At 33.1% G+C, this 16,538-nt stretch overlaps 1 pseudogene; it reads left to right on the plus strand.

The window, feature by feature from the left end:
- LOC123798581 (cerebral cavernous malformations protein 2 homolog) overlaps positions 1-15,939 on the plus strand; it is a 96,482-nt pseudogene extending 80,543 nt beyond the window's left edge.
- Positions 15,940-16,538: the final 599 nt, after the last annotated feature.

Below are 16,538 nucleotides of genomic sequence, written 5' to 3' on the forward strand. Positions count from 1 at the left end.
TCCCCTGCTTGTGTTCCCTCTCTATCTCTGTCAAATAAATAAATAAAATCTTTAAAATAAATAAATAAATAAATAAAATTAGTCCTAGATATGTATTTTTAGTGACATGTTACTGTAAATATATGATATATATTTTTGAAGAGTCAGTATTTTGTGATATTGCCATAAACCAGCTAATCTATGAGAGGAAGAAACCTGACAAAATATTTTTGTATGTCTTGTTTATTTATTAACTATAGCTTAAAATATTTTCCCTGTAGGAATCATATAGATAAAATCTCCCTGTAACATTAGTTTATAAGAGTCTTCTCCAGTAAACTCAGAGGTTGACATTCCATCTGACAGAAAATTTTTGCAACTTATATTTAAAATAAAATCAAGAACTTCTTTGTTACTGTGAGCTCTGTGTCACACAAAGTACATTCAAGGTTGATTTTCATTTTGAAAATGTATAAGTGTATTTAAGTATATATTTGTTAGTATGAACAAGTGTATTCGTATTATAATACATTACATATATTACATTTATATTGCATTTTATTTTAATATATGTAGTTATATTTATATTTTTAATTATTATTTTGTGCTCCTATATCACCTTATTTTCAAATGTACAACATTGCATAATAAACAGTATATTAAACACAAGGATAGTGGCATAGGTATCTGAAAAGGTCTCCTCCCAGAATCCAGAACCCAAGAAAATGTGAGACCTCATAAGAGTAAGACATTTGTGAATGTGATTTTAATTATTATAAAATCATATTTATTTTCCAAATGTTCTACAATGTATTTGTATTACTTTCTTCACCTGAATTTTGTTTATTTAAAATTGAAATTTCAAACTGAAAACTGAAAGTTATGGCTGTCCTAGGAAGTTCTACTTTATGGTCAAGTGTTTTTACAAGCAATATTTCCTTTTTCATATAATCTACACATTTAAATTCCTTTGAAAAACAATACAAAACTTTCTGTTATACCACAGGTGGTTAAATAAAAATTTAGGCATGCTGGATATCTACTTCACACATGAGTTTACTCAGGAAAAAAGAAAACTGTTTTAAGCCTATTAATTATATTAATATGTTACATCAATAATTATTAATGATATTAATTCATATATTGCATCACAATATGCAAAATGCATTGTCACCAGAAACTAAAACAGTAACTCTACAAATTTCCCCTTTGATGTTGCAATCCAAACACTTAGGATGTTAAATCTTTTCTCTTTGTACATCAGTCTGGCTCCAATACTGATGCCCCTCCCTCTTCTTTACCTTATTCAACCTCCAAGTAGCTGTCAGAGAGATTTGTAGATTTAAGAGATTTGCAGATTTCTCTTTTAGCAATCCCTCAAAGTCACTGTTTGCATCCCTTCCAAATGCATTAGCATGAGGCTTAAGGCCTATTATTTATTCTGGCTTCTCTCCCGTATTATTCCCTGCTTTAACCCTAGATACATCTTTCACCAGCGCCTATACTTTCCCATAACTTACCACCTTAAATCTCCATCATTTGAACGATGCTATCATTGTAATAAATATAACATTTTATTTGTTATTTTATTTATAAACATTTTAAAATTACTTATAAACATTTTATTTGTTTACATAGACGTTAATGCCTTTTTCCCCCTTCAAAATTCAACCCTACTGCCACCTTTTTCCTGAAAATATGCCTTAATTTCCCAAGATGGCATAAGATGCTTTTTCTGTTTGTTAATGACTATACACAGTTTATTACATTTATTCTATTAATAATATTACAAAAAGTGTATTTGTTTCTCTATATCTAATATGTTGATCTACCAATAAATAGAGGTCTCAAAATATTTGCTGTTTTTCAACCGAAAAGCATCTTCCTAGGAGTATCTCAGTAAGGCAAAGAAGAATTGTAACAAAGAAATAAAAGGGGCTTGGATGAATACATGAAATCATTCTGAATTTTTTAAAAAAAATATTCAAAAGGAATGAAAACATTGGCATTTCCCTAATCATTAACCAATGCAAAATGCAGAGATTGACACATTTTTTTCAACTGAATCCTGCAATGTAGCTGGGTATACTGGGTCACAATAAGAAAATAGTATGTGCATTTTTTTTTATGATTAACTTCCCTTTTTCCATAGATCCTCTAACTTACCTTCCACTGAAGTAAATAAAACATTTTGCTTTTAATATGCCTCATAAGGGAAAACACGTCTTCTGATTAAGTTACAGAACAAGGTAATCTCATTTAGCTAGGAGGTATAGCAGCTATGCATGTAGCTTGGCTAGAGTGATACACCCAACATTTTCATTCTATCAAGTGACATTAAACTTGAAACATAAGTATGTGTGTTATTTGGAACACAGATGAAGATAAAATTCTGATATTAACATGATAGTAAGAACTTCTATTTCTATTTCTAATGTCTTTTCAAAAGTTAAGTATTTGCAGTTGTGATAATTTAATTATGGATGTTTTGGCTTCCTTACACAAATCATGAATACTCTTTCAGAAAACAAGCCAACTCTATAGACGTGTGAATTCCCACATGTCCTAGAGTGCAATTAACTTTACTTCTAACCACGCTGTGGCACCTGCAGACAATGAAGAAATCTGTTACAAGAAACTATTTCCATAGCATGAATATGCAAGCACAGAAATTAGTGTAATTCATTCAGCTGCAGATTATCTAGACTCTAGCCACAATACGTTTTATGGCCATGTGTCAGTTCACTGACAGCTTCATAAATCCTGCTCAATAAACATTAAATGTTTACTTCATTGTCTCAAAAATAGAGAAGCCTAGGGAAAGTTCTCTAGGATAGAGTTATGTAGTTGTGCTGGCATATAGCAATGAGAACAATTCTCATTTAAAGCTGAAGGTAGTATTTGGGGGCATATATTTTCAATGTTTGACAGATATCGTTATCTGGGACAACAAACTTCTAGCTGGATATAAACTGCTCCCTCAGAAAGAAACGTAGTAGTATTTATTTATTCTCTAAAATTTTAGTTTGAGGTCTGTATCCTAATACAGTGCACGTTATACCAGATAAAGGAGATGAAAATAGGTATTAGCATATTTGATTTAAAGATTAGTTATTCACAGTTCAGTTTCAGGTCAGAATGTTAAAACTGTTTTCCTGAGAATTGCCATTTTTTTTCTTCCAGTGGCTTGAGTGAATATTTTAAATTAATACACTGAAAATAGATGTGAATGGATTTTCTGTTCACAGATACCTCAAAATCAAATATAATCTAGTCTCCTCCATTAATTCCTTCTAACATGAGGAATGAATCTAAACAGTACTAACTCCAGCTCTGAGGCAGCCACACAAGTACACAAATCTCTCTCACAGATTTATTGTTGTTAGTTTTTTGCACGGCTTAGTCTGCATATATAAGAAAGCTTATTGAGGCCTTTACTCTTTGTTTTCTTTCGGGTCTTGGTTTGCATTTTGCACAATGTTTCTGGGATTTCATTTACCCAGCACATAACCCTCTCTATAGTATATGCAGGATAATTTAAGTCTTACTTGTCCATTTGAGTCTTAGGAAAAACCTATAAATTACAAAACTGAATGGAGGCAGGGACTTATAGTTTTCTACTGGTTCCCCTGGTGCTCCCTCACCAACTACACTATTTCTCTATCCTTTTTAGAAAACAAAGCAGGGCTCTCCAGAGTCACTGATCATCTGTTTTTAGACAAAGGCATTCACCAGTCCCTAACGTCAGTAGAGACTTTTGTGAGAAGTGGATTGTAGGCTAGGGGACATGAATGTGTCTCCACTGCTTCATGCTCAGTGATGCTTCTCCTTTTTTCCCCTTTGCTACCACCTAGGACTATGAGGATTAGAAGGAAAGCATTTTGAGGTGTGGAATGAGATTACTAATGCTAGTTCTGCTGAAATGGCCCCAATCTGCAAGCCCCATGAGAAAATGATTGCACCCTCAGACTTACATTTTCTGAACTGATAATGTAAGATAGTTAGCACGACTAAACTTAAATAGTTAATCTAATGGACCCTAGTGGTCATTTTTAGAAGGAAAACTTGGAAGCCCCCACTCCAATCAGTAACTCACATTAATAGAGGTATCTTAAAGGACTGGATTTAGGGGTGCCTGTGTGGCCCAGTCGGTTAACCTGCTGCCTTTGGCTCAGGTCATGATCACAGGGTCCTGGGTTAGAGCCCCGCATTGAGTCCAGCATGGGGTTCCTTGCTCAGTGGGGAGTCTGCTTCTCCCTCTTCCCTTTGCCCCTTCTCACCCCCCACTCATGCTCTCTTTCTCTCTCAAATAAATAAATAAAATCTTAAAAAAAAAAAAAGCATTGGATTTAGGTGACGCTTTCACAGATGAGAAATGACAACCCAACTTCTAGTTTAAGAGTTTATATGAGTGTTTTAACAGCAGCTGGTGAAAGTAAGGAGAGCTGTATATTAGGGTTCTTTAAATGAAATGAAAACTGTTTAACATAAGCAAAAAAGAAAGTCATTAGACAAATATGAATAAACTCAAGATAGAGATGGCAGGGTAGTTTGATTCATAGTGAAAATCTGTATAATGAGGAAAAGGCAGTGCAACAAAAGAAAATTGAGGTGTAGTTAGCACAGTAAAGAAATACTAGACATAGACAAAAGAGATTTCTCTGCAAAAGAAACAAAAAAATTCACAAAAGCTCTTCTATGGGAAATATAGTCCCAATGAACTCTGAGTTTTAAAAGATGAGTAGATAAAAATAAAGTAAAACAGCATCAAAAGAAAAAAAACACCAACCAGCATCAATAATATTACGGAGCTCTTTGTGAAGATTCTGACATTTAGAAGAACTTCACAGTCAAGTTAGAGGATATAAATTTGAAAATACTCCTAAAAAGAAACATAAGAAAATATATTAAAAATTCTGATGGAATTAACATTTTTTATCAGGTTTTTATTCTGATTCCAGTATAGTTAACATACAGTGTTAATATTAGTTTCTGGTGTACAATATAGTAAATCAACAATTCTGTACATTACTCAGTGCTCATCACAAGTGCACTCCAGAATCCCCTTCACCTACTCCTTCCATCGCCCTGCCCACCTCCCCTGTGCTAACCATCAGTTTGTTCTCGTTTTTCATGATGGAATTAAAATTATAAAATAAATAAATGAAAACACTGGAATAGTATGAAAGAACCCAGATGATTAAAGTAAAATAATTTATAAAGTATTTCTAAAATGATTCAAAATAATATTTAGGAAGAAAGACTGAAATGATCCAAGCAAATTTTTAAAAATCCGCATGGCAAAAATACTGTGGAACAATATTGGAAACTGTTTGCAACAAAAGTAATGCACAAAAGGGTAATTCTTAAATATAAAAATAAGTATTAATATATGTCATAAACAAGGGCGCCTGGATGGCACAGCGGTTGGGCGTCTGCCTTCGGCTCAGGGCGTGATCCCGGCGTTATGAGATCAAGCCCCACATCAGGCTCCTCTGCTATGAGCCTGCTTCTTCCTCTCCCACTCCCCCTGCTTGTGTTCCCTCTCTCGCTGGCTGTCTCTATCTCTGTCGAATAAATAAATAAAATCTTTGAAAAATATATATATATGTCATAAACATAAACGATTCAAATACAAACAGGTGATATGCCAGGAAAAGAATGCATGTCAGCTCACAAAAGATGTTTGCTCTCACTAACGAACACAAGGGAAGTGAACAAAAAATGAAGAAATGTTTTGCTTATCATATGGAAAAGAGGTAAATAAATTCCATATAAAACTTGAGAATATAAGATATGATGTTATAAATTGATGCACACATTTAAAAGGGCAGTTTGAAAATATCTTTAAATTTAAAAAAATGCATATATGGCTTGATTAATCATTTCTGCTCCTAAAATTTAGTCTAAAAATACATTTGCAAAATATACATAGTTTCACAACTATATTGTTTAATGTTATTTTGATTATATCAGGAAAACAGAAACAAATTAAAAATCTAACTATACAAAACTATATTATAGTGCATCCATTTATTTGTTTATACACATACTAGACATTCAGAAATGTTATACAAGCATATTATGGTGATTCTGAAAACTGAGTTTGGAGGAAGAAGCTTTCTATGTACTTCTGAAGATATTTGCTTTTTTTAAAAAAATAATTTATTATAAAATTACAACGAAGGAATAATCTGTTCCATATTCTCAATAAATTTTTAAAGAATATAAAAGCATATATATACTTTATATAAAGTGTATATATAAATACACATATATATTTATATATTACACAGTAAGGTAAAAAAAACTAAAACAGAGATAAGTGGCTGAAAGGCATACAGAAATAAAAAGGAAAATTTCAAGATTTTCCCTGCAAGATGAGAACTCAATAATATAACTACAATAATATAACTATCAAGCTTGTGAAAAGGAAACAGGGAGGAGGTCAAGATAGTTTAAATGTACTAAACTCTCATTTTTTATATTATGGAGTCAATAGATATCATCCATGGACATTTCATAGTTTTAGAGTTCAAATATTAAAAGAAATAAAAACTAGAAATATTAATACTTGCAGGTTATTGCCTTAGGGGAATGGCCTTGGAGATGAGGAGGTATGTAGCGAGAACCTGTTTCTCTGGATCACAAGATCTATATTATTTTGATATTATTTTTAATAAAAATAAAACAATTGCTTCATGCCACAAAGAAGCCCTCCTTCACTTCTTTCTTTCTCAGGTTTAGTTACTTGCCCTTCTATATCTATGTACTTCCCATATCTACCAGAGTCCCAGTCATTGCCTTGGGACTTGCTCGCATTGCCAAATACAAAATGGGAGAAAAGAATATGTCTTCATATATGCATGTATAGGTATATAAAGACCATATTTCTAGGAGAAAATAAGAAAAGAAACATCACTTGTCTACTGAAAGAAAATAGAATGGCTTTTTATTTAATAAACCAACTGTTTGGGGGCAGCTGGGTGGCTCAGTTGGTTAAGCATCTGCCTTTGACTCAGGTCATGATCCCAGGGTCCTGGGATCTAGCCCCAAGTCTGGCTCCCTGCTCAGAGGGGAGCCTGCTTCTCCCTCTCCCTCTGCAGCTCCCCCCTGCTTTTGCTCTCTCTTGCTCTCTCACACTTTCTCTCAAATAAAAGAAATAAAATCTTGTAATTTTTTTAAAAGGTTTCCTTTAAAAAAATAAAATAAATAAACCAACTACTTTTTTCTTCCAAGTTTTTATTTAAATTCCAGTTAGTGTACTGTGTAATATTAAGTTTCAGGAGTAGAATTCAGTGATTTATCACTTAATACAACACCCAGTGCTCATCACAAGTGCCTTCCTTAATACGCATCACCCATTTAACCCATCCTTCCACCAAACTCCCCTCTAGCAACTTAAGTTTGTTCTCCATAGTTAAGAGTCTCTTTTCTGGTTTGCCTCTTTTTTCCCCCTATGTTCATTAGCTTTGTTTCTTAAATTCCACATGTGAGTGAAATCGTATAATAAACCATTTATTTTTAAAATTTGTTCTTACTGCCTTTTAAGTGTACCTGTTTAAAATTAATTAAAAGAATAGATAAAATACAACTTTAGCTAGTGATTTGATATTATATCCCTCTAACATTATTAATTAGTTTTTTATTTGGTGTATGTATGATCTTCAAACAACTACTATGTAAATACTAAAACTGTCATTTTTAAACTCAATCATTTTCCTGAAACCTCATAGTAGCTTTATATAAAGGGGAATGGCAAATACATGGTGTTTCAGTTGTTTGTTCTTTAATCACACAACATAACCTCGAGCATAAAGCATAAATAATAAGTGTGAGTACATTTCAAATCTGCAATTTAAGAATAAAGTAACAGGGAAATAGATATGGATATCACGGAAATAGGGGTATGTGGCAATTTTCCTTTAGTTCAAGCTTTGAGCTTGTTAGCAGAGAGAAAATCCATTAGCAAAGTATAAAACATGATTCTCCTTCCTTCATTTGACAGATGAAGAAAGTGCTTATCAAGAATATACAGACATCCAGTATTTCATTGCTGGTGCTTTCATATGCAGTACCTTTCCTTAATTAAACCAAGTATCTTTCTTAGCAAATCTTATTCTGAATTTCATAGGATTTCAAAACATCAATCAGTAAAACACATTATTTACACTTGCCTCTAAGTCTCTGAGGAGGCCTGCAAAACAAAGGGAGTTTCAAAGTTGCTATGAGCCAGGGAGGTGAGGATTTTTATAAAGTTACCTGTGAAATTATAAGTGACACACAAATGGCATTCAGTAATGAAGAGAAATCCTGACCCATTACTGTGTTTGTAAGATATATTGTAGCATTGCATACTTTCTATTTCATGAATGTGTAAATCCTCCTATTATTTCATATTTCACATATCTAATTTTCAGAATATATATCTTCAGTGATAAATTATATACATAATGTCTTCTATTTGGTTATATTTTAGGTCATAGTTTGTCCCCTGTATACACTATAGGGGATAGTGCACATTTCTTTTTGTGAACACTGATTTTCTCTGATCCATATGATGTTTTGAATTGCTAAAATAGTTTTTTTTTAATTTGGAAATAATGGATATATACAAAGAAGCATGTATAATTTGATATATACAAAGAAACAATGAAACAAAGTTATATAAGAAATAATCTGAACCTGCAATTCAGTAACAGCAACAAAATATTATTATAGTGGAGCTGTGGTGCGATGCCTGGATTCCCCTTTTGTATAAGGACACTTACTCCTCCAGCTGACTGTTGACAGCTATGCACCCTCCCTCCCCCCACCAGCAATTCCTGGGGAAATGACTAGTTGATTTGAAATTCAGAGGTCCAATTCACTTGCCTCATTTCAGAACAGTTCTGAATGTATTCAGTGGAATTATTTGATACCCAACCTACGTACATTTTATTTCCACATTGATTACTCACCTGACAATACGTTAGTATAGTTTTGACTTTAAACAACCAAGATCTTATAAAGAATTTTTTTTAATTTACTCAGGTGTTTGCCACTTATGCAGCTGTTCATTTCTTTTGGTAAATCTAAATTTTGATCTGGAATCATTTTTCTTTTACTGAAGAACTTTCAATAGCATTTCTTTCAATTCAGGTTTAATGGAAATCTATTTTCTCAGCACTTTTTCTCTAAAAAATGTTTATTTTTTGTTTCATTTTATTATAAATTTATTGACGTTTAGTGGAGGTATAATAAGCTACACTTGTTTAAATTGCATGATTTCACCAATTTTTATTTCACCAGTTTTGAGATAAATATAAGATATGTGAAACCATTACCACAATCAATATAGTAAACATTTCCACCATCCTCCAAAAGTTTCCTGTGCCTTTTTTTAATCCCTGCACTTTTCTAAAATAATCTCTGAATTACTTATCACTACAGATTAGTCTACACTTTCTAGAAATTTGATATGTATATCATACACAGGTACTGTTGTTTGCTTGGCTTATTTTACTCTACATGATGATTTTTAGATTTCTGCATATTGTTGAATGTATCAGTAGTTTCTTCTTATTGCTGAGTATTATTCTGTACATGGTGATTATAGTTAGTAATAATGTATTGAAAAGTCGCTAAGAGAGTGGATCCTAAAAGTTCTCATCAAAGATTTTTTTTCATGTTTTCTTTTGTATAATATCTGCTATTTCTCTTTTCTTGGTTGTGTTTTATCACTTTAAATTTATGTAGGGCTCTTTATACTTTTGGATAAAAATCCTTTGCTTTTATGTGTGCTACAGATACTTCTCACACTTCAAGTGTCTTTTTACTTTAATTTTTTTCTTCCTTTCATTTTTTTAAAAAAGAGACTATCCATTTCTTACACTCTTGCCCCATCTCCAGAGTGTATTTAGTATCTTACTACTTCTCACCAACAGCATTTCTGCCACCTTGGTCCAAGCTATCTGTATTATTTTGATACCAATGTAACTGCTTTCTTGCTGCCATGTTTAACCTTTTATATAGAAATTTTATCTCCCTTGATTTGCTGAAGTCCATCTAGGTTGTTTATTATTAATTTTTAAGTACTTTCTTTTTCACTCTTCAGATTGCCCTTGTTCGGAAAATAAATCACATGGTCACTCTACCTATGGATGATTTTGTTGCTAGTATGTAAATATAGAACTAATTTTTTGACATTGAACTACACATCTGTTGTGCTCTTACTGACTTTAATCATTTGCCTATACATCCTTTGAGTTTTTATGTATAAGCAATCATACCATCTACAAACAATGAAAGTTAAATTCCTCTATTTTCAATTCCTATCACTTCTTTTCATATGTATGAGTTCCCCCTTGTCCTGAGTCCACAGGTGGACCCAGGTGGATACTTACACATGCAATGGATTACATTACAGAAGAGGAAACTTGACTTTATATTTGGAACCCAAAATTTCATAGTCTTCAGTAAGCATGCCTGCCCTTTACTCTGGAGCAGATACTGTTTCTGTTAAATGCTATAGGTAAACTTGCTTTATACTCTGGTGGGAAACACTATCTTTATTTTTCCAAGGCTATTTGCTATACAAACATCCTTGAAAAGGTAGTTTGGAACAAAGAACAAAGATACTAACTTTGCTTGCAAGATTTGCTGAAACACAAGAGACTCATGGGAAACTCTCCAGTACACATGGTTGCCTCTTCAAATTTTGTCATATTACATTCATTTAGAGGTTATCTATTCATTTTCTAACTTAATTAATGTTTAGATTTTATAGTATCCTCTTATTTTTAATGTCTGAAAATTGTGAAAATTCCTAATATTATCTGTCTGTGCCCTTCATTTCTAAATGAAAATTTACCAGTCTTGCCAATTTTTAGTAGATTTTTGTAATGTACATTACTGATATAGCTTTGTTTTCTAATATATTGCTTTCTCCTCTTTATTATTGGCTTTTTGGGGTCTATCTTTAGATTATTCCATGGGTGTTTTTCTACCATCTAACTTGCTTAACTTATTATTTTTCCATCTTATTAGTGTCTAATATGTTTCGTGAAACTACAGTTCCCCAATAGTCCACTTTAGTCCCATCCTATTAGTCATACTATGTTCTAATGGCTTATTATTCAGTTACATGCAATTCTGTTTTCCTACAGTTATTTAATGTTGCTTTTAATGTCCAAACTGTGTTTTTAAAATAAATTTTCATTATTGATTTTTAACTTAATATTGTCATTTTTCAGAAAATGGAGTCTATTTAAGACTGATTTGAAATTTGTGTCCTTGTCTGACATATATTATTTAGTGGTATAAATTTCTCACAATGGTGGGTGACTTGTCACTTCATGAGAGACCTAGATCAGCAGAAACTACATCATCAACCTGGCTCCATGACCTTGGGAACAAAACAGACATTGCCTGGTGTGCTCCAGCCAGATCTCATGTTAAAAGCTAAGAGTGAAGCACATTCCCTGAATATCCAACCACCTCTCTGAAATTTCCCCACATTATGTCAAACTTACACGATGATTGCACTACTATCCTGTTATTCTCTTTAGCTATCAAATTATTCTGCTTATTATACACAGCTCTCCTGAATCATCTCACTGACTTACCCTTGTCCTCTGTCCATAGATGGATTAAGATGTGTGCCAGCTTATCAGTTGCATGGGGCACCAAACACTAAAAGGTGGCAAACAATTCTAGGATGAGGACAGAGGGACTGAAACTTCAGTGACGTTTTAGCAGAGCAGAAGTTCTCTTAAAGGTCTTCCTGGGTAAGTAGTTGGAGGGAAATCTTTGTACATGTGTGATTGTTGGTGACATATCAAAGAGAGTGCTCCAGTAAGAGGAGATAGCTGTTACACTTGATTTTAGGATTGATAGGTCCAGTTTCTCAAGGGTTAGGTCTGCATAGACAGACCTAAGTTACAAGTCTGTGGCCTGAACTAACTTTTCCTTGGCAACTGAGTAACTGAATTGTCATCGGGGTTCTCCTTCCTCATTGTCACATAGGTCACAGACTTCTCTAATACTGTGCATGAAAGGACTTCATAATATTAACTTCTCTGTTGAGTGGCTACCTTGGTAAGACATCACGCTTTCTAGAATGCCTACTCCATGCAGTGCTTCCTTTAAGAATTTAGAATTACCTCTCATTCTGTGTCAAGTCGTAAGTTTCATAGTGTGTGCCTTTCATTTTCTGAACTATACCTCTTTGAACTATACCTATTCATGTTTATTTTTCCCTTTACCTCAAATATGTTCCCCAGCACTGAACCAGTTTACCTTGTTTAAATTCAGTTTGAGAACCTACTCTAGGAAGTTTTTCCTGAAGGAAAGTTATGTTATTTTTAATTTAGGTTTTATAATTCAGAGTTGCCCTGGAATATTTGCATTCTTTTAATTGCCAGTTTGTCACATGCAAGGAAAATTTAAAACCAGCAATTGACTGGTGTAGTCTATAAATACTTGAATCTGGATGATGTGAACTCTGAAAATCCACTTTTTGCTTTATTATCAGAATATGTTGATTATATTAATGTACTCCTTAATAGATTGTAGGAATGCTGACAAAAGCTCTAAACGTTAGACAGTGATATTAGGCACACACTTTCTTTTATTCTGTTTTTCTAAGAATCCTTTTTTATCTGTCTACCTTTTTGTGATACAAAGGACAGAAACTCACTAACACAGTATTCATCAAAACAGAGGAATCTGTGGCTTATCCTCTGGATTACCTGCTAACATTGAGAGAAGAGGAGAGCCAGCCAGGGTAGTTCTGAAGATATTATGGACAGTTGTGTACAACAACACAAAGTCCCTCTCTCTTTCTTTCTGTCTTTCTCTGTTTCTCTGCCTCTCTGTCTCCCTCATACTGTTTGTCTATCTCCCTCTTCCTTGCCCCCATGACTGCTTTTCTCTGTTTAGCTTTATTCTTTGTTAATAAATGCATGTTTTCTTCATATGGTAGTCATCATGGTTTAATTGAGATCCTCCTGTATTTGACATCCAGAAGATTCTAAAATGAGAAAGTAAAAAAGAAGGGATAAAAATGGCATATTTTGGGTCATACTTGTGAACTCCTCAGTTGAGTGGCCAACGTTTGGTTAGTATATCCTTATCAGGATTGTGTGATTGGAATAGAAAAGAAATAGTTCCTTATGCAACTTCAAGTGCTATTCAGACCTAAAAAGCAGGTGCCTACTACCCATAAACTTCACTATGTCCATCACATGTGTATCTGGAGTTTTGCAAAGTTACAGTTTCAGGGAAGTTGTGGGTTTAGATAACTGTAACAGAGTTGCCTCTTAAATGAATGACATTTAAACTGAACTTGCAAGCTCTACTTAAGTGCATAATACAACTCACATGGTAGAGTTGAGATAACAGAGTGATTGAGATAACAGAGAAAATCCTAACGTAGAATATGTTTATATTCTTCCACTGACCCCTTCACCACCAAGATATTGAGTTTACGTATACTAAGTGCCTTTCTTTGAAAAAAAAATGATGATTGCATCATCATATTGAAATTTCAGCATCATATTGAAATCCTACCTTGGCATTTGAGTATTATAAGAAAGCTATGAAATCATAGTTCTGTCAAAAGGAAATAATTATCACAAAAGAATATCTAAATGCATAGTTATCTACATGCATTACTCTAGTGCTATATTTTGGTTTTACGTTTTCATTTCAATTGCAAGTCTGGTTGATAGGAAAGAAAAAAACAGAACTGTAATTGCATAGCTATAACTACAGTTCACTTTGAACACCAGGCAGAAATTGTTTATTTTATATATCACCTGTGCAGCTTGATTTAGTTATTCTACAAAACAGACATATGTTTTTAACATAAAAAGGAGAATAACAAAAATGAGGTTTATATGCTTCCAAGTTAGTGACACTTTTTTCGTGACTTTCTTTTTAGTTATTCCAAACATCATATTGTCTGTTGATGGACAAGCTGTTTTTCACTTGGCATAAAATTTATGTGATGGCATACTGGTATACTATGTAAGGTGTAGGAATGCTCTAAAAAAATGTTTTATCCAATTCTTGCTTTGTTCTCTTGGCTTATGCACAATTGATCTACCCTGTCCCCCCATATACCCTGCCCCACCCTGTTTCATACTGAGCTGTACATCTCCCTAATACTTATTGCCAACATTTTGTTTTTCAAAGAGAAAATATGCTGTTTCTTATTGGGAAATATTGCTGGATTTAAGTAGAAACAAGGTAAAAAATTATTTTTAGTTTTAAAATAAATTACAATCTGTGGTTTATATTTATGATGTATGTCAGTTTAAAATTTTTAATCTTACCCAAATAAGTGGAATATTGCTTTGAATGACCCAAAACAAAATATAACTTTATGGTCCAATTCATTTAACTTAAAACAAAAAATATGTTTAACTACCTACTTGTTGAACCTACAATGCAAATGGCACAAAGGTGTATAAAAGAGTACATTGTTTATAATCATTCAAATGAATCAAATTGCCCTTAAAAGAAACGCTGCAGCATTTACTAGAATTTACCACAAAAAATAGTAAAGCCCAATTTTGTATCATTTCTGTCCTTACTCTAATCTGTAGAGACACATCCTCAGCTTCCTTTTCAGAAGCATACACTAAAGAACTATATACAATGACTGGAAGCTAATGCATGAAGTGAAAACTTTCTTGTAATTCCTGGTAAATAGTATTTGCTCTTAATCATAATCCATGGTCATAGGTCTTTAAATTTTATTTAGTATTTAGCCTACACAATATTAACATCATCACCATTGTAGATACAGTTAACATTCTCAGGTATTCTAAATTTACTACCTATTTAAGCTGTAATATCTCTGTGCTCAATGCTAAGAACTTGAGTAGATCAAGATGGGAAGAGTAAATATAATTGCATTAGGGGCGCCTGGGTGGCACAGCGGTTAAGCGTCTGCCTTCGGCTCAGGGCGTGATTCCGGCGTTATGGGATCAAGTCCCACATCAGGCTCCTCCGCTATGAGCCTGCTTCTTCCTCTCCCACTCCCCCTGCTTGTGTTCCCTCTCTCGCTGGCTTTCTCTATGTCTGTCGAATAAATAAATAAAATCTTTAATATATATATATATATATATATATATATATATATATATATATATATATATATATATATATAATTGCATTAATAAAATACTTGATAAAAGGACAGCACCTGCTAATCAACAGATCTGGACAGGGGTTAGAAACAAAGTAACCATTATCTGTCAAAATAGGTAACTCAGTCATTATTAAGAGAGTACTAATATTTATGGGATACTTACGTGAATATTTCTCACAACAATTTTATGTGTCATTACAATTGTGTCACAGAAGACAAAACTGATGAGTGGAGTGGTTGAATAACTTTCTATGCTTACATAGATAACAAATTACAAAAGAAAAAAAGAAAAAAACCAACTAAATTAACTTGGCTCTTAAGTCTATATTATTTCCCCTACATCATGCTAGAGCCTTCAAAAATGAAAGTTGAGGAAACCACAAATATTAGAAAGTAGTTAAGAACTTACTCTAAATAAAGTTTGCAAAATTTGAGAGAGTCTAAAGGTGGTAAAAAAAAAAAAGCTTGTAGTGCTCTGGTCATGCTGTGAGAAGAATAAATACTATTATTTTCTAAAGAAGCAGAATTCAACTGATAAAATTAAAGAATGAAATAAAAGATGCCTTGATATTTCAAGCTTTGATCATATAATCAAGCTTATATTACCTAAGAGAGAGAACTTCCTGTTAATTTAATATTACTTAACACTTGTTTTGTTCTGTGTTCTACTCCAGGTACAGATGAGTGAAAATAACAAGTGGGAATTAAAACTGATTCTTGGGAAAATGTTGGGAGACAATGTACTTGTTTCTCATCTTCCCAAATTCCTCAAGGAGTATGACAAATGGAAAATTGACAGTGACTTCAGTATTAGGGTTTAAGTGTTCAGATTCTTACCATTAAGTAGAATACTTCTCATCATTAAAAGGGATATGTTCCTCTATATGCAACAGCATGGATGAATCTCGTGGTAAAAAGAAGCCAGGGAGATTCCATTTAGATGAAATTGACTATTTTTTGTCTTCATAGATACCAATCTTGCAAGACATTTACTTCAAAGTTCACTTCTTTTCAATTCAAAACATTTTCATAAATAATTTTACTTATAAGACATAGATCATATTTTAATTCACTTATTGATTTCATTTGTAAATATTAAGTTACTGTGCTGTGTGTTAGGGATCAGTTTGAATAAGAAAAGTTCCCTGATCTCAAGATGCTCATAGTCTATTGACAGAGACAGATAAAATTAGAAATTACAGTTAAATAAAAATACAAGATAATTGACAACCTGTATATGTATTGTCATAGTAGAAGTAGAACATTATGGTTTTCTAAGGAAAAACATCTAATAAAGATGTCTGGGGGGGCACCTGGGTGGCTCAGGTGGTTGAGCTTCCAACTCTTGATTTCAGCTCAGGTCACAATCTCAGGGTTGTGGGATCGGCCCAGCACATGGGCTCTATGCTCAGTGGGCAGT

Source organism: Ursus americanus, chromosome 11 (genome assembly GCF_024610735.1).
Source record: "Ursus americanus isolate L20-20 chromosome 11, mUrsAme1.1.p, whole genome shotgun sequence".
In the NCBI taxonomy this organism is placed as follows: domain Eukaryota; kingdom Metazoa; phylum Chordata; class Mammalia; order Carnivora; family Ursidae; genus Ursus; species Ursus americanus.